The sequence below is a fragment of the Lethenteron reissneri genome, chromosome 43 (genome assembly GCF_015708825.2).
Source record: "Lethenteron reissneri isolate LAM-NWPU_2019-01 chromosome 43, ASM1570882v1, whole genome shotgun sequence".
NCBI lineage: Eukaryota > Metazoa > Chordata > Hyperoartia > Petromyzontiformes > Petromyzontidae > Lethenteron > Lethenteron reissneri.
This window is the reverse complement of record NC_083821.1, coordinates 5,954,550-5,974,565: the sequence shown is the minus strand read 5'-3', so window position 1 is coordinate 5,974,565 and position 20,016 is coordinate 5,954,550. Positions and strand designations below refer to the sequence as shown.

Below are 20,016 nucleotides of genomic sequence, written 5' to 3'. Positions count from 1 at the left end.
CCAGGTAAGGCCCACACAGCTCTCTTTCAGAAGCGACCTGGCCACAAATGATAGCTCAACCAAGGGGTTCTAGATTTGAAGCCTTCGTGACTGCAATGATTCATATTCTTAGGTTTTTTTCGGTAAAGTCACGTAGGTAAAAAATTAAAATTAAAATTGATAAAAGTAAAATAAAAATAAAATAAAAATCACGACGTGATACAGCAATCGTGCTGTGACGGTTCCATCTGAAGACGGAAGCTTGTGTTGCCTCCGAAACGTCGTGATTTTTATTTTATTTTTTATTTTACTTTTATCAATTTTAATTTTTTACCTACGTGACTTTACCGAAAAAACTTAAGAATATCAACCAAGGGGCTTTATCGTCACGTGGGAATTTAAGAGGAGCCAAATACCCCAAACGAATGTTTCTAAATGTGGAGGGGAAAAGAACCAGAGAAGAATCCACGTGACCACAAGAAGAGACACGCGCAAAACTCCAATTATACAGGCGTCGTCAGGGTCGGGGTCGAACCCACGACCTCCTGTAAACCAGGCGAGGTGGTTAACATCTCGCCATTGTACGTCCGTGTAAACGCATTGTATTGAGTGGTGTTTTACTGCACAGCTGGCAACAACAACAACGACAAAAGTCAACCGGGCCTTTTAATGTCTCCGGGTAAAACTTGCAGATTTCCCCCAGGAAACACACACACACACACGACCTCAACAAAATTCAAGTGGACGTCCTGAAGAACAACAACAACAACAGCAACAACCATGGGCAGGTGACAACGCTGCCTTGCGGGAGGGCTTCTGGCTGCACCAAAAGACAGTCTCTGGCCGGGCAGTGGCAGAGGCAGCCATACGGGGAGCTGTGTAAGCCGAGATGAAGTTGAAACAGACTGGCCTGGGGAGCTAGTCATTCTTGTTAATCAAGGAATTTCAGCCGGAGCACACTTTCACGCGACCTCAATTGTGCCCCTTACAGTTTGCAAAAGGGACAGGATTGTGGGTTTTGGGATAGGGATTGATGAACGTGAGTGCAAAGACACAGATCCCCCCCCCCGTAGAGCCTGAACAGACTGTTTGGGGCAAGTGCTGTTGGTGAGCACCTATGAAGGCACGGCACGCGAGGTGATGGATGGTCGGCACCACGCCCGGCCGTCTTTGTCTCCCCAGTGGCGATGTTTAGACGCCGCACCAGGTACTCAATTTGAGTCTGAGTCGATCTAGGTGTTGGTGGCCGTGAGTGGGAATCGAACCCGGGTGGCCAGGTTCGTAGCACAACGCGCTAACCGCTGCACTACTGAGTGTGAGTGCGAGCACACACACACGTGTTTGTGAGTCATTCTTCGGTATGTTTTTTTGAACATTTTCCCCGTGTCCTCATACGAAATGCACGTGCAAAATTAAGTCCAGCGTGTGCGTGCTCGCGTTTTTTTACGTGCAATTAATCAATGTATCGTGTCCTTAGACTCTTATGTTTACACGAGCCATTGCTCTCTCAGTGCACTCTGGCCCAATGCGTTGCGATATTCGTGTGGTTTTGATACCTGCAAAGGGGGGTGTACGATTGCGATGTTGTGGTAAGCAGTGGGGGGAGCGGTAGTGTGGTGGTTAGCGCTACGCTGCGCTACCAACTCAGCTACCCGAGTTCGATTCCCGCTCACGGCCAACACCACCGATGATGATTACCTGAACCGGTCCTAGGCCTCCCCTGGGTCGACTCAGCCTCAAAAGAAGAGCTGGGGCGTTGTGTAAACATGGCCACTGGGGATACAAAGGCGGCGGGGCGTGGTGCTGGCCACCCACCCCCTCGTGTGCCGTGCCGGCCTTCATAGGTGCTCGCTAACAGCACTTGCCCCTACAGTCTGTTAAGGCTATAACGGGGGAGATCTTTGTCTTTGGAGAGCAGTGTTACGGTGCTTTGCACATTGCACTTTGAGACTCAGAAATGAATAGGGGCCAGGAACATCAAATGTGATACGGACCCATCATATAATGCGGTGATAGGGGGTACCGGCAGTGCGGACCCTATCATCCACGGGGAAATCTGCGATTCTTATTAACAGGGTAGAAAGACAATCGCAGATAAAAGAAATATCGAGGGCCGCAGAAAGGAGATTGGGCCGACCCTACAGCTGCTCCGGATAATAGGATTCACCGGCAATGGGGCCGCGGATGAGAGGAGTTCTGCGCTGTATGTTGCGATGGGGAAGAGGGCCAATCAATTTGAGGGCAGAGCACCGTAGCCAACCAAATATTGGTCCTACTCCTAGCCTAGCCCTGGACAACGATCACAACCGGCCACTGGCTATGAAACAATTCGCCAAAAAGCCACTCGTACGAGTTCCACGCCTACATTAGTACAAGCTCTATCCCTGACCCGAACCAACCGGCTGCTACTACGAGCCCTATCCCTAAGCAACTAGAAAACCAGCGGTCAGTATGAGCCGTCTTACAGACCCACACCCTTCTCTTCTAGATTTGAAGCTTTCGTGACTGCAAGGATTCATATTCTTAGGTGTTTTCGGTAAAGTCACGTAGGTAAAAAATTAAAATTAATAAAAGTAAAATAAAATAAAAATCACGACGTTTCGGAGGCAATTTTAATTTAAAATTTTTACCTACGTGACTTTACCGAAAAATCCTAAGAATACCCAAACCCTTCCCCAACTCGCCAACCAGCCGTAAGTAGTACCAATACCCCTACCCACAGCACATCGGCAAAGAAGGACCCCCTTTTCATGCTGTGTTCACTTTGCGGTGTCGTTGTTGCTCGCAGCAGCACGAACCCAGGATTGGGGGCTCTGTTTCCTGGCCACGGTCTCCACTAGGCCTGGAACGAGTTGACCTCTGCAGCCACACGAGGTAATATAATGCCTCCTGCGGCTGCAGAGGTCACGTGAATCCGTCAACACATGGCTACACGTACGAAATCACCGATAAACGATTGTCACACACGCGCAAGACCCGATGTGAATGGATGAGTTCGTGCATCCTTGTTATACCCCTGTCGGGAAACACCAGTGGCAACTGCTGCCTAAGCCATCGCTGATGAGACTAATGTGGCCAGGTTTTATGCTGGCCGTACCAGCCCCCTGCTGTGCTGGCGTTAACAGGAGCTTGCTAACATCACTTTCCCTGTCCCACACACACACAGTCTGTAAGTCTAATTGGGAAACCCGTGTCTTTGTGTTTGTGTGTATGTATGTGCGTGTGTGTGTGCCCACTTAAGCCTCTTTGGAATGAAGTCTGTAAGCAGTAACAACCACAAACCCCATCAATTTGTAAAGGCGGTTACGATAAAAAAAGCACGCGTTTTTAGACAGCCCTATCGAAATTATATGAGAGGCAATAATTTAATATTTTTAACAAAATAAAAAAACATGCAGCGTTTACTGGCAAATGTTAATAATCTTGCTACTCTGCAAGTTTTCAAACCACTTTGACCTCAATATAACTTTACCATTAAATAAAAAATACACATCCTTTGGTCTTACCACATAAAAATTTAATTATTTTAGTGGCTTGGCGCACTGCGCTATGAACTTGGCAGCATGAGGTTGAGCCCTGGTCACGGCTAAGTGGTAGAAATTATATCTGAAACTTGCAGGCTCCCTCTTGCAGCAAGCCCACCCCCTTTACCAACCCACACTGACCAACAACCAACATCAGCAAGGCCTGTGGATGCCTTAAACCAGCAGTGGACCATACTCTTAGTTTTTTCGGTAAAGTCAGGTAGGTAAAAAATGAAATTAAAATTAATAAAATAATAATAATAAATCACGACGTTTCGGAGGCAACACAAGTCTCCATCATCAGGTGGGACAGTCACAGCCAGATTTGCTGTATCACCTACGTGACTTTACCGAAAAAACTAAGAGTATGAATCCTTGCAGTCACGAAAGCTTCAAATCTAGAAACAGCAGTGGACCGCCAAAGGGCTGTACAGTATTCCTGTGATGTTTTTTTTTTAACACATCCTTTTGTTATTTGTATTCGTCTTATTTGGCGAGATGTTAACTACCTCGCCAGGTATGCGTGAGGTCGCGGGTTCGATCCCGACCCTGACGGCTGTTGTATAGTTGGAGTTTGCATGTTCTGCCCGTGGTCGCGTGGATTGTTTTTTGGGTTTTTCCCTCCACATTTAGAAACATGCGTTTGGAGAATTTGCTGCAAAAAATGTCCACATAGGATACTTAATTGAGCTGGCATTGGTGGCCAGGTGACTTCTGAGAAAGAGCTATACAGTATAGCCCAGTGGACCTTACAAGGTAAAATTTAATTTTAAAAATATATAGTAGTGAATAATTTGACGTCTCATCAGCAGTTAACATTGTTAAATAAGGCTAACGTGAAGTGTGGATCCATGTCAGGACAACATCTGCTTTGTTGCTGTACCAGGGCATGCGAGAGCAGGCATATTATCATACAAGCCAGACGTCCAGACCTTACTATCATTGGCGGCGCTCGGCATGAGCAAACGGAGCATAAGGTCATTGCCCCAGGATATTCTCGAGTAAAGCTAGGGGCGTGTCAAATATCAGTTCGAATTCAGAGAGCGATATTCATGCAAACAGCATTAACATGAAATGCCCATTGCTCTCTCAGCTCTATCTTATCTGCATCTCATTCCACTCCATCATTGCCATATCGTATCTCATCGACTGCATCTTATTCTGTCATCTCACCGGGAGTTACTGGACCATCTGTGAATAAAAGCTTCATAGCTCATCGGATTCTTCCAGACTTGAGTAAAGATTTTGATTGGTAAATCAAAACAAGGGGGGAACACTGCGAAATAATTCCTGCTTTGGGCTGCCCCCCCCCCCCAAGTGGACCACCTCCAACACGGCTCACAGCGCTACGTTCATTACGGAAATAATCTCAATGCGTTCGTCGATAACAACATTGCATGATGAACCTCTTTCGCACCGTACGTAGCCAACTGTGGTCATCGGAGGCGCGACAATGGCCTTTCTTCGTAGCGTGATATTTAACAGCAGTATTCTTGACAAATCTGTAGATTTTTGTTGTTGTTAATTGTGCACCACTAGCAATGTAGGTTCACCATATGATGATGCTAATTACGGTAATGAAATTCATTAGCGTCTAATAGCTTTGCCGGGGCTGTATTGTGTGGCCTCGTTGCTACTTCTGGATTACCATTTCGTCGGAGGTGACAGCGGGGCCACAAGCTGTTCCAGATGGCGCGGGCAAGCGCATGTTGTTTTACAGATGGGAGAGGCTGTGCTTACTCAACGCCTTGCGATGGTTACATATTGCAAGCGCACACAATAATATCACTCAAGCGCCCAGAGACCTAGACCAATGATTCAACAGAGAGAGAGACTGTATACGTTGTGGCAGGAAATAATCACGAGCGGACGTTGTGGACACTGTAAGTAAACAAAATGAATAACACAAGACGATAGGTCTCCATCATGATGGCACGCATTATTTGGTGAAGCTTCATTGGCAGTGGTGTAAAAACACACACACACAAAAACTCAACACATCTAACACGCCGTGGCATTATAAGGAAAACTAAATATATAATAGGTGACGTTTCGGGCAATGGCCCTTCTTCATAGCATATAGATAACCTCCTTCGCCTACCATGCTACACAAATGAACAGACATTGTATAGTCTGACATTTCCCGTCAACCACTTCTGGGAGTGCAGGATTTTTCAGCAGCATTGGTTCAATACCGCACGAGCAAAAAATTAACCCGTAAAAACAAAGTTTTTCACTATAAATACTTTATATGCGTAGCGGCTAGAGTCCTCTCGTCCTCTGGCTTGAGATGGCTGCCACCTATGGGTCAGATGATTGCCTGCCACCATTAAGCAATTGGTAATTAAATATTATTTTTTTTCGTAAAAATGTGGAAAAAAAATTTCACGAAAATTAATTGTCACGCACAACGAGTCTGTGTGCAAAATGTCAGCTCGATTGGATCACGGGAAGTGGGTTAAAAAACGACCGAAAGATTTGCACGGTCGTAAGCGCGCAAGCAAGCAAGTGAACTTAATATAAAGGATTTAAAAACTACTTGACCGGTTTTTTTTGTCCACGAGATCAAGTCCACGCGGACACACACACTGAACCATCCACAGCAATTTTCCCAGAATTGCACACAGCGTGGACACAGCCAATTCCACCCTTGTCACTGCTCAAGCCACGGGAAAAGGGAGCAATTGGCAAAAACAAATGCAACTTGCGCGCACATCGCTTTGACAATATCACATTGCACTAACAATATCACTCCTCTCTAACAATACCACACCTCTAACAATATCCCATCGCTCTAACAATATCACATCGCTCTAACAATATCACACCGCTCTAACAATATCACGCACCCCTCTAACAAGGCGGGGGCGAGGGGGAGCATAGAACTGCAGTACTACACTGACATTTTTTTTTAGCTGTCCACAAACCGCAAGCAGCCTGTGACAATCCGAGAACCCACTAAATCAGGCTCAAAACCTGCCTGCTGAGCTGCTGAGATCGTAATTCACAGTTACTGTGATGTACGTAATATCATTTATTGCTGCGGGAAACATCATTGAGTCTCATGATCCTTTTTTTTTCTTTCCAGGATGGTCCTGCGTTGGGATGTTTGGCCAATTCAAATCCTGAGTGGGCTGGCTTCACGTGCATTCGAGGGGGTGACACTCAAAAGCTCCGCACAAATGGATTCAAGAAACTGGTCTGCCGTACTGTGACACTATCTCTGAGCCACTCTGCTGTTCAGCTTCGGGCTACGTTATGATGCATGCACTGCTGTGCGTGGCAGAATGAAGTTTGCAGATAACCGAGAAACACACACACACACCATGACACTTTCTCACATGCAGGAAAATGAAACGCGATAAGAAGTAACACACGTGCACACAGACAGCGTGTCACAAACACACAGCCACACAAAGAGAATGTCACACACTGCACACACACACATACAGAGTCTGGCACTGCACACAAAGACAAAGATCCCCCGTGTAGCCTTAACAGACTGTAGGGGCAAGTGCTGTTAGCGAGCACCTATGAAGGCCGGAACGGTACACGAGGGGGCGGGTGGCCAGAACCACGCCCGACCGCCTTTGTCTCCCCAGTGGCGATGTTTACACACCACACCAGGTACTCATTTGAGGCTGAGTCGACCTAGAGGAGGCCCAGGACCGGTTCAGATGATCATCACAGCTATTGGCCGTGAGCGGGAATCGAACCCGGGTCGCCAGGTTCATAGCGCAGCGTAGCGCTAACCACTACACCACCGCTCCCCACAGATACACTGAACACACACACAGAGAGTGTCACACACACACTACACACACACCGCACACACACTACACACACACACACTACACACACACTACACACACACACTACACACACACAGCTCACGTGTCACACACACTACACACACACTGCAGACACTACACACACTACACACACTAAACACACACAGCTCGTGTGTCATACACACTACACACACACGCTACACACACTACACACTACACACACTACACACACACTACACACACACACTACACACACACGCTACACACACTACACACACACTACACACACACTAAACACACACTTCACACACACACTGCACACACACACTGCACACACACACTACACACACTACACACACACAGCTCGTGTGTCACACACTACACACACACTGCACGCATTACACACACTACACACACCGCTCACACACTACACACACTCACTACACACAGATTGTGTGTCACACACACTACACACACACATTACACACACTAAACACACTATACACACACACTACACACGCACTACAAACACACACTACACACACCACACACACTACACACACTACACACACACTGCACACACTGCACACACACTACACACACACTACACACACACACTACACACACTACACACACACTGCACACACACACACTACACACACACACCGCATACACACTACACACATACACTACACACACACTACACACACACACACTACACACACACATACACTACACACCACACACACACCACACACACTACACACACCACACACACACACTACACACACTACACACACACTGCCCACACACACTACACACAGACTACACACACACACTACACACACACACTACACACACACTACCCACACACACTACCCACACTACACACCCACACTACACACACTGCACACACACACTACACACACACCACACAAACACACTACACACACACTACAAACACTGCACACACTACACACACACTACATACACTACACACACACACTGCACACATACACTACACATACACTACACACATTGCACACACTGCACACACACACGACACACACACACTACACACACTGCACACACACACACACTACACACATACACACACTGCACACACACTACACACATACACACACTACACACATACACACACTGCACACACACTACACACACTACACACACACACTACACACACTGCGCACACACGACACACACACTACACACACTGCACACACACACTACACACACATACACTACACACACTGCACACACACGACACACACACTACACACACTGCACACACACGACACACACACTACATACACCAACCACACACACTACACACACTGCACACACACTACACACACTACACACACACACTACACACACTGCACACACTACACACACACACTACACACACTGCACACACACTACACACACTACACACACACACTACACACACTGCACACACTACACACACACACTGCACACACACGACACACACACTACACACACACACTGCACACACACACTACACACACACACTGCACACACACACTACACACACACACTACACACACCACACACACACACTACACAACACACATACACTACACACCACACACACACCACACACACTACACACACACTACACACACTACACACACACTGCCCACACACACACTACACACACACTACACACACACACTACACACACACACTACACACACACACTACACACACACACTACACACACACACTACACACACACACTACACACACACACTACACACACACACTACACACACACACTACCCACACTACACACCCACACTACACACACTGCACACACACACTACACACACACAGCTCGTGTGTCACACACACTACACGCACACACACAGCTCGTGTGTCACACACACTACACACCACACACACACTACACACACTCAGCGCCGTGTGCCACTCACGGTGAATGTGGCCCGACGGACACTCCTTGTGGACGCACAGAGTCGCCACGGCTCGCTGAGGCTCCCTCCCTCACCTCCTCCTCCTCACCTCCTCCTCCCTCACCTCCTCCTCTCTCTTTCCCTCCCTCACCTCCTCCTCACCTCCTCCTCTCTCACCTCTTCCTCCTCCTCGTGTGTCTCCGTCTCGAGGCGAGCCCGAGTGCGAGCCGTCTCGCCGCCGCGGTCGCCTGAATCACCCCCCCCCACCATCCATCCCACACATCCCCCCGCCCCACCATCCATCCCACACATCCCCCGCCCCACCATCCATCCCACACATCTCCCCCCACCACCCATCCCACACATCTCCCTCCCCACCATCCATCCCACACATCTCCCCCCAACATCCATCCCACATATCTCCCCCCCCCAAACCCCCCCCACCATCCATCCCACACATCTCCTCCCTACACCCCCCCACCATCCATCCCACACATCTCCCCCCCCCACCATCCATCCCACACATCTCCTCCCTACACCCCCCCCCCACCATCCATCCCACACATCTCCTCCCTACACCCCCCCACCATCCATCCCACACATCTCCTCCCTACAACCCCCACCTTCCCACACATCTCCCCCCACCATCCATCCCACACATCTCCCTCCCCACCATCCATCCCACACATCTCCCCCCACCATCCATCCCACGCATCTCCCCCCCACCATCCATCCCACACATCTTCCCCCCACCATCCATCCCACACATCTTCCCCCCCACCATCCATCCCACACATCTTCCCCCCCACCATCCATCCCACACATCTTCCCCCCCACCATCCATCCCACGCCACTTCCCTCCTCCCTCCCCCACCAGCCCAAGGAGCCCATTGGCTCTCCCGGTAACAATCACTCAGAGAGCGGCCAATCGGAGCCAGCGCCCTCGTGTGTGTGCTGAGTGTGGTGAGTGAGTGTGTGGTGAGTGTGGTGAGTGAGTGTGTGGTGAGTGTGGTGAGTGAGTGTGCTGTGTGTGGTGAGTGAGTGTGTGGTGAGTGTGGTGAGTGAGTGTGTGCTGAGTGTGGTGAGTGAGTGTGTGGTGAGTGTGGTGAGTGAGTGTGTGGTGAGTGAGTGTGGTGTGTGTGGTGAGTGAGTGTGTGCTGAGTGTGGTGAGTGAGTGTGTGGTGTGTGTGGTGAGTGAGTGTGTGGTGTGTGTGGTGAGTGAGTGTGTGGTGAGGGTGGTGAGTGAGTGTGTGGTGAGTGTGTGGTGTGTGTGTGTGCTGAGTGTGGTGAGTGTGTGGTGAGTGTGTGTGCTGAGTGTGGTGAGTGTGGTGAGTGAGTGTGTGGTGAGTGTGTGGTGTGTGTGTGTGCTGAGTGTGGTGAGTGTGGTGAGTGAGTGTGTGGTGAGTGTGTGGTGGGTGTGGTGAGTGAGTGTGTGGTGAGTGTGGTGAGTGTGTGTGTGCTGAGTGTGGTGTGTGTGTGTGCTGAGTGTTGTGAGTGAGTGTGTGGTGTGTGTGGTGATTGTGGTGAGTGAGTGTGGTGTGTGTGGTGAGTGAGTGTGTGCTGAGTGTGGTGAGTGAGTGTGGTGTGTGTGGTGAGTGAGTGTGTGCTGAGTGTGGTGAGTGAGTGTGTGGTGTGTGTGGTGAGTGAGTGTGTGGTGTGTGTGGTGAGTGAGTGTGTGGTGAGGGTGGTGAGTGTGTGGTGAGTGTGTGGTGTGTGTGTGTGCTGAGTGTGGTGAGTGTGTGGTGAGTGTGTGTGCTGAGTGTGGTGAGTGTGGTGAGTGAGTGTGTGGTGAGTGTGTGGTGTGTGTGTGCTGAGTGTGGTGAGTGTGGTGAGTGAGTGTGTGGTGAGTGTGTGGTGGGTGTGGTGAGTGAGTGTGTGGTGAGTGTGTGTGTGCTGAGTGTGGTGTGTGTGTGTGCTGAGTGTTGTGAGTGAGTGTGTGGTGTGTGTGGTGATTGTGGTGAGTGAGTGTGTGGTGAGTGAGTGTGTGGTGTGTGTGGTGAGTGAGTGTGTGGTGTGTGTGTGTGCTGAGTGTGGTGAGTGTGTGGTGAGTGTGTGTGCTGTGTGTGGTGAGTGTGGTGAGTGAGTGTGTGGTGAGTGTGTGGTGTGTGTGTGTGCTGAGTGTGGTGAGTGAGTGTGTGGTGGGTGTGGTGAGTGAGTGTGTGGTGAGTGTGGTGAGTGTGTGTGTGCTGAGTGTGGTGTGTGCTGAGTGTGGTGAGTGAGTGTGTGGTGAGTGTGTGGTGAGTGTGTGCTGAGTGTGGTGAGTGTGTGTGTGCTGAGTGTGGTGAGTGAGTGTGTGCTGGGTGTGGTGAGTGAGTGTGTGCTGAGTGTGGTGAGTGAGTGTGTGGTGGGTGTGGTGAGTGTGTGGTGTGTGTGTGGTGAGTGTGGGGAGTGTGTGGTGAGTGTGTGTGTGCTGAGTGTGGTGAGTGTGTGGTGAGTGTGTGTGTGCTGAGTGTGGTGAGTGTGTGGTGAGTGTGTGTGGTGAGTGTGTGCTGAGTGTGGTGAGTGTGTGGTGAGTGTGAGTGGTGAGTGTGTGCTGAGTGTGGTTAGTGAGTGTGTGGTGAGTGTGAGTGGTGAGTGTGTGGTGAGTGTGTGTGCTGAGTGTGGTGAGTGAGTGTGTGCTGAGTGTGGTGTGTGCTGAGTGTAGTGAGTGTGTGTATTGAGTGTGGTGAGTGTGTGGTGAGTGTGTGTGGTGAGTTTCGTGAGTGTGTGTGTGGTAAGTGAGTGTGTGGTGAGTTAGTGGTGAGTGAGTGTATGGTGAGTGTGGTGAGTGTGTGTGTGAGTGTGGTGAGTGAGTGAGTAGTGTGTGAGTGAGTGAGTGTGTAGTGAGTGAGTGGTGAGTGTATAGTGAGTGTGTGGTGAGTGTGTAGTTAGTGTGTAGTGAGTGGGTGGTGAGTCGGGAGTGAGTGTGTGGTGAGTGTGTGGTGAGTAGTGAGTGTGGTGAGTGTGTGAGTAAGTGTGTGGTGAGTTTCGTGAGTGTATGTGTGGTGAGTGTGTGAGTGAGTGTGTAGTGAGTGTGTAGTGAGTGTGCGGTGAGTGTGTGGTGAATGTGTGGTGAGTGGTGAGTGAGTGTGTGGTGAGTGTGTGTGTGGTGATTTTTGTGAGTGTATCTGTGGTGAGTGTATGTGTGGTGAGTGTGTGAGTGAGTGTGTGGTGAGTGAGTGGTGAGTGAGTGTGTAGTGTGTGTGTAGTGAGTGTGCGTGTGGTGAGTTTTGTGAGTGTATATGTGGTGAGTGTGTGAGTGGTGAGTGAGTGTGTAGTGAGTGTGGTGAGTGTGTGTGTGGTGAGTTTTGTGAGTGTATGTGTGGTGAGTGTATGTGTGGTGAGTGTGTGAGTGAGTGTGTGAGTGAGTGGTGAGTGAGTGTGTAGTGAGTGTGGTGAGTGTGTGTGTGGTGAGTTTTGTGAGTGTATGTGTGGTGAGTGTATGTGTGGTTAGTGTGTGAGTGAGTGTGTAAGTGAGTGGTGAGTGAGTGTGTAGTGAGTGTGGTGAGTGTGTGTGTGGTGAGTTTTGTGAGTGTATGTGTGGTGAGTGTTGAGTGAGTGTGTGAGTGAGTGGTGAGTGTGGTGAGTGTGTGTGTGGTGAGTTTCGTGATTGTATGTGTGGTGAGTGAGTGAGTGTGTGGTGAGTGCGTGTGTGGTGAGTTTCGTGAGTGTATGTGTGGTGAGTGAGTGAGTATGTGGTGAGTGTGTGTGTGGTGAGTTTTGTGAGTGTATGTGTGGTGAGTGTATGTGTGGTGAGTGTGTGAGTGAGTGTGTAAGTGAGTGGTGAGTGAGTGTGGTGAGTGTACGCGTGGGAGAGCGGTAGTGTAGCGCTATGAACCCGGCAACCTGAGTTCAATTCCCGCTCACGGCCACCAACACCCAGTGACGATTATCTGAACCGTTCCTGGGCCTCCCCTAGGTCGACTCAGCCTCAAATGAGTACCTGGTGCGGTGGGTAAACATCGTCACTGGGGAGACAAAGGCGGCCGGGCGTGGTGCTGACCGTCCATCACCTCGTGTGCCGTGCCGGCCTTCATATGTGTTCGCTAACAGCACTTGCCCCAACATTCTGTTAAGGCTATACGGGGGATCTTTGTGTACAGGCGTGGGGCACGTCTCCCTCTTAGGTCTACTCAGCCTGAAGTCTTGAGTATCTCTACAACTCTGCCTGTTGTTCTGATTCAGACAACATCACCCCATCGTGTGTGCGTATGTGTGTGATCCTTGGCATGCCATCGTATGTGTCACATGTATTTGGGTTGTTGGCCTTAATAGGTACTCACTAACATTGCTAAAATACACGTACAGTAGAACCCCTCTTAACGACCACACCTGTGAACGACTGATCGCTTAACGATGGGCTTCCATAGAGCCCAATATGTTCACTTAACGACCACCCCTGTGAACGACTGATCGCTTAACGATGGGGCTCCATAGAGCCCAATATGTTCACTTAACGATCACCCCTGTGAACGACGGGCTGTTGTAGGTAGAGTAATTATTCATTAACGCATGAAATGAACCATGTTTATTTTAATAGCATGTGTTTTATAATGTTGTTAGTATCTTTACGTATTAATATCCATTGTTGAAATGTTAGAAAGTACGTTTTTTTGGGGGGGGGGAAAAGGTAAATTTCGATGCTATCGGGAACGAATTAAGCCCTTTAAGGGGCCGTCCATAAATGACGTCACGCGATTTTGGATGATTTTTGACCCTCCCCACCCTCGTCACACGGCGTCACAAAAAGTCAGACCCCCCCCCCTCAAATATGACGTCACAAAGCTCTGCCCCATCCCCCCAAAATAAAACATGCTCCAAATCGCTTTAAACTATTGTCATTGTAGTGCGTATTTAATGTGGCGCTGCACTCTGATGTTGTAGGAGAAAACATTTATCAAAAACTCTATTTAATTAAGTAGAACGTGTTGTCTATATTTATTTAAAGTTGCGCATTTTTATGTGACGTCACATTTCTCCACCTCCTCCCTCGTCACACATCGTCACAAGTGTCTGACCCCCGCCCCCCCCCCAGGTGTGTGACGTCATTTATGGACGGCCCCTAACGACCAAATCACTTGTGGATCCAATCGCCTTCGTTAAGAGGGGATCTACTCTACTGCATTACGAATTCTCTCTGATTGTGCATTCTAAAATGTACTATTAGTTTTTTCGGTAAAGTCACGTAGGTAAAAAATGAAATTAAAATTAATAAAGAAAATTTTTTTTTTTTTTACCGAAAAACCTAATAGTATGAATCCTTGCAGTCACGAAAGCTTCAAATCTAGAATTCTAAAATGTATTCATTAGAACTCGCAGTGAGATGCGAGATCAGATTGATAAAAACTTTGGGTCACATTTAAATCAATGAAACACCTTCCTGGTATTAAACTTAGTCTTGTCTGGGCACACACTTTCAGGATGTTAGTGAAAACCTGACGAACGCGTACCATCTGTGTCAGTGTGTGTGTGGATCTGCGTGTCTGCTGGTGTTATGCCCGAGTGTGAGTGTTCAGAGCGTTTGGTGAGTGGTCATTGCACACTACGCTGCGAACCTGCTGCCAACATGAGTTCGACTCCCGGCCACGGCTAAAACCAATGGGTGAGTGATATCTAAACTGTTAATGCTACCCCCTCCCTCTGATGCTGCTAATCCTGCATAATGCATGGGCATAATATGACTTTGAACCCCCCCGCCCACCTCCTACGCATTTCCCATAAATATGCAAAATTCCTCTTGATATGCAAATTATTTTGCCAAGGCGCTCTTCTTCCACCTCCAACCCAGCTTATATATACGCTCCAAGCTTGGCAGTGTTTCATTCTTCACCTGAAGACGGCTGCTTGCGTTGTGGCCGAAACGTCGTGAGAATTGTATTTTATTACGTTTTATTTTTATTATTTTATTACTTCCCTTCTACGTGACTTTACCGAAAGAACCAAGAAGATGAATCCCTGCAGTCACGAAAGTTTTAAATCGAAATCTAAACTGTTGTTGGGCCCTCCGCTATGTTGACTCAACCTTAACTAAGCACGGTCTATGTACCTAAACGCCGGGGAGACAAAGGTGGTCAGGCATAGTTCTGGCTCCACCACCTTAATTCGCGAAAGATCCCTGTCCCCCTACGGCCTGTAATGATAAACGGAGTAACTCGGTGTGTGTGTGAGAGAGAGAGAGCATTTTATATACTTGTCCACGTATTGTGTTGACGTAAGAAAGGGGGATTGTGTGTGTGTGTGTCTTTGTCTGTGAGCCTACAGGGAGCAATCAAAGTGGTCCCTGATGCTCGCTTGTGGGGTTAACAACGCTGACGAGGTCCCGTCAATGGGACGCTTTGTTTTTAACATTGGGGTCCCCCAGTATCACTTCTCTCGCCTCTCTCCTTTATTTTTAACACGCCACGTGCCGGAAATCACAAATACATCACGGGACAGAAGAACAACGATTCACTTAAAATATTTGTATTTGATCTTTTTTCTCTCTCTCCCAATGTCATCCTTAAATTTCGATGTAAAGCTTTCGTGACTGCAGGGATTCATCTTCTTGGTTCTTTCGGTAAAGTCACGTAGAAGGGAAATAATAAAATAATAACAATAAAACATAATAAAATAATTCTCACGACGTTTCGGCCACAACGCAAGTAGCCGTCCTCAGGTGTAGAACAGGTCTGTCGAGGAGACAGTCTGGGGCTTGTCATTCAGACTCTTTCTCCTCGACAGGCCTGTTCTCCACCTGAGGACGGCTACTTGCGTTGTGGCCGAAACGTCGTGAGAATTATTTTATAATGTTTTAGTTTTATTATTTTATTATTTCAATTCTACGTGACTTTACCGAAAGAACCAAGAAAATGGCATCCTTATTTCGGATGTCGGCATCGTTGTGGTAAAAAAACGAAGTCTCTGTCCGAAACTCTCCCAGAGGCCTGCATCACCCCCCGTGTGTGCAACAACGACCCGCGTTATGGAGAGATATCACAAATCTACTTTCGAGGTGGCTTCAAGTAATCCACACTGCAAGTTATCCACACTGTTGGCATTACACTTTCACACGTGGCTTGCGGGTTACACTATTTGCCACGTGTCAGTCAAACTAATATTTGATAATTCTCAGGGATAGAATGTTTGTTTTGCGTGTGCTAAATTAAGGGCAAACAACCTAACTTCACGTGATATTTATGACCTCCTTCTTGGCAGTATCCAAAATGATGAAAAAAAAAAAAGTTTTACGCCCTTCTACCGAAAAATCAAAGTTGATTTTACCCTTTATGCCAGAAAGGGTAAACCCCTATTCTTATTTTTCATCAAACTTAATGCATCTTCTTGGTTATTTCGGTAAAGTCACGTAGAAGGGAAATAATAAAATAATAAAAATAAAACATTATAAAATAATTCTGAGAAATATTAAAATTATTTTATTATGTGTTATTTTTTAAATTTTATTATTTCCCTTCGACGTGACTTTACCGAAAGAACCAAGAAGATGAATCCCTGCAGTCACCAAAGCTTTAAATCGAAATTTAAACTTACTGCACTTTAGTAAACCCTGTTTAATCACGGTCAGCTGTAAGCAGGACTTTAACCCAGCAAGTGAGCGATGCCGGTTCCGTCTGCTGACCCTTGGGCTACCAGTTTACTTCGGTTTGTTTTGTTTTGCAAATCGAATTATTTGAACATGCTCTGTAAGCAGTGTATGTTGAAATATGGGTGAGCACGCGTGGAACCTGTAACTTTGAATCGATCGCAAAGCTGAAAATGTCGATTTCATTTTCGATTTAAAGCTTTCATGACTGCAGAAATTCACTAGAATTGAGAATTGTATTTTATTATGTTTTATTTAATTTTATTATTTCCCTTCTACATGACTTTACCGAAAGAACCAAGAAGATGAAAGCTGAAAATTTTCATCTTTCCCTTTAACTGGTTTCAGGAAAAAAGATAGCATCGATTCAGCGATGCTGATATGTGTCGTGCGTATATTGAACTTCTTTCGCGCTGTACGTAGCCAACCGTGCTCACCCATGCTCACTGCTGCAACGTCTGCATCTGGGAACAAGATACGGTAAAGCAGACTGGACTGTCTTCTTGGTTCTTTCGGTAAAGTCACGTAGAAGGGAAGTAATAAAATAATAAAAATAAAACATCATAAAATAATTGTCACGACGTTTCGGCCACAACGCAAGCAGCCGTCCTCAGGTGAAAACCAGGTCTGTCGAGGCGACAGCGTCTGAATGAAACAGCACCATGCTTGGAGCATATATTTAAGCTGGGTTGGAAGGCGCCCTTTCCCCCCCTTCCAACCCAGCTTAAATATGCTGTTTCATTCAGACGCTGTCGCCTCGACAGACCTGGTTTTCACCTGAGGACGGCTGCTTGCGTTGTGGCCGAAACGTCGTGAGAATAATTTTATTATGTTCTATTTTTATTATTTTATTGCTTCCCTTCTACGTGACTTTACCGAAAGAACCAAGAAGATGAATCCCTGCAGTCACGAAAGCTTTAAATCGAAACATACTGGACTGTGAGTTCGAATAAAAATGAAACCGGCCCACAGTTTAGTAATAGGGTTTTACCCTTTCAACTGGTACAAAAACTGACACCTTTATACAAGGCATCATGTTTGCAATAACCACAACACAAGCAGTCAAAATGCAAACAAAAAGAAACAACTCTGATGATGATAATGATATGCACTGTCCTTGAAGTTGATTGGTCCACACCCGAGACAGATTTTCTTATTTTATTTATTTACCTACGTGACTTTACCGAAAAAACCAAAGGGTATGGACCTTTGGAGTCACGAAAACTTCAAATCTAGAACTTGACAATCGTGTCAAGGAAAGTGTCCCAAATGAAACCCGAAGTGTTTTTATTTTCTGCTTTTCCGAGCGTGAAAAGATTTCGTGGCAAATTAGCATGAAAAAACCTAAGAATATGAATAAATAGCATGACCCACCTTTGAATGGCGAAGGCGGGCGAGTTGACTTGGGTTTACGGCTCGATCCAATCCAATCATCGACACCGGTTAAGGAAGCCTTATCAGATCATTGGGAACAGAACGTGGCTAAATCCCCAAAAGGGGTCATTAGGGCCGGTTGTTGTGTTTGTTTCTGTTCAACCCTCGTGTGTTTTCACGCGCGCTGAGCCAAGAACTCAGAAGCGGTGACCCGGGGCGACGTGAGGACATTACAGGGCCAGACAAACCAAGATTAACAACACTGCCTTGAAAAGAAATAAACAATTTCGGGGTAAAGTTCCTTCTTCACAGCACATAGGCCAGAGAGGTGAAGTTGTACTTTATTTTATTTTGAAGGCAGGTGTTGTAGTTATTATAATGATGTGATCGTGTGATCACTGACAACAGAGTACCAACAGCATAATTAGTTTGAACCAAGATTAAGATCAAATCACTCTGAATGCGCACTATCTGATCTCGGAAGATGCACAGCAGGTTTAAGCCTGTTCAGTGCGCTGATAGAAGACTACTTGGTAGTTACTGTGCCTAGTGTTGAGTTTATGAGTACTTTTTGATGATTGAAGTGTTTGCCTGTTGCTAGCTACTCTTAGATAACTATTTGAATACCAATAATAAACAAACTGGTAATCAGAAAACTTTTACAATTTAATTCTTGTTCGGTCACGGGGTGCAAGGGTACATTCTACACTTTATACTCTTTGGTTTTTTCGGTAAAGTCACGTAGGTAAAACAATCAATAAAATAAATGAAAACAACAAAATTAAATCACGACGTTTCGGAGGAAACACAAGCTTCCTTCATCAGTTGTAAAACAGGCACAGCAAAATAACTGTACAGTTATAATAACTGTCGTGATTTAATTTAGTTGTTTTCATTTACTTTATTTTATTGATTCTTTTACCTACGTGGCTTTACCGAAAAAAACAAAGAGTATGAATCCTTGCAGTCACGAAAACTTCAAATCTAGAATTCTACACTTTATCAATCTGGGCCTCTATTCAAGCGTTGAAATGCGGTGTTTTTTCTGGAAGACTTTTCTGTTTTTTCCTGGATTTTTCTGTTGCGCGTAGTCACTTTGAAAATGTTTCTTGTTCATGTTTTTGTTTGTTGCGGTTGCACCCGAGTCAAAAGCCGCATGGCTCACAGGACCATACCTAATAAATTAAACTGAACTGTGCTATGAAGACGGTCCATTTCCCGAAACATCACCCGTTGTATATATTTTTTCCCTTTTAAGGCCACGCAGTGTTACTGCTGTCGAATGTGTTGAATTTCAGGTGTTGTAGATTTTGGCCTGCGAGGTGGCGATTCGAGTGCGGTAAAGCAGTGGATTTAAAAATAAACAAAACGAATCTGTCTTGTGCAGGGCCTTCGAGTGCCAACCTGCGCACAAGCACCGAGCAGGTGGGACATCTGGGGCCGACCCAACGCAATTTTTCGAGAGGGGTTTGGGCCGTCGTGTGCTCTCAGGCGCTGTGTGTTGGTGGCTGCTGCCCATGTGACTCGACGACAAGGAAGCACAGAAGGCTCCTTGTGAATCACCAGCAACGTGTCTGCAGAGGCCCAGGTCTAACATTAAAAAATATATATATATATGAGAAGGCAATAAATTATAAGCAGCGATGTAGGCGTCCACAGGCGCACAAAGCCAGCTTTTGATCTGCGATCGAGGGATCTTTCTGCATTCAAAGACCTTTCAGTTGTTCAGTTTATTCTTCATTGTTACTCGTCCTACGCAGCATGTGTCTGCGTGCGTCAGTGTCTGTTTGTGTATGTGCCAGTGTTTGTTTGTGTGTGTCAGTGTCTGTGTG

At 46.9% G+C, this 20,016-nt stretch overlaps 1 protein-coding gene across 4 annotated transcripts in view; it reads right to left on the bottom strand.

The window, feature by feature from the left end:
- The window catches only part of LOC133353305 (protein FAM110B-like), a 98,437-nt gene that overhangs the window by 28,752 nt on the left and 49,669 nt on the right, over positions 1-20,016 (bottom strand). The window contains exon 1 of one of the 4 annotated variants that reach the window (XM_061569440.1): positions 9,430-9,494. The exons of 2 other annotated variants lie outside the window; for them this stretch is intronic. The gene's annotated coding sequence lies outside the window, so the exon portion shown is untranslated. Of the gene's footprint in view, positions 1-9,273; positions 9,325-9,429; positions 9,495-20,016 lie in introns of those variants that run through there. One more of the 4 variants, XM_061569438.1, reaches the window with a different exon arrangement.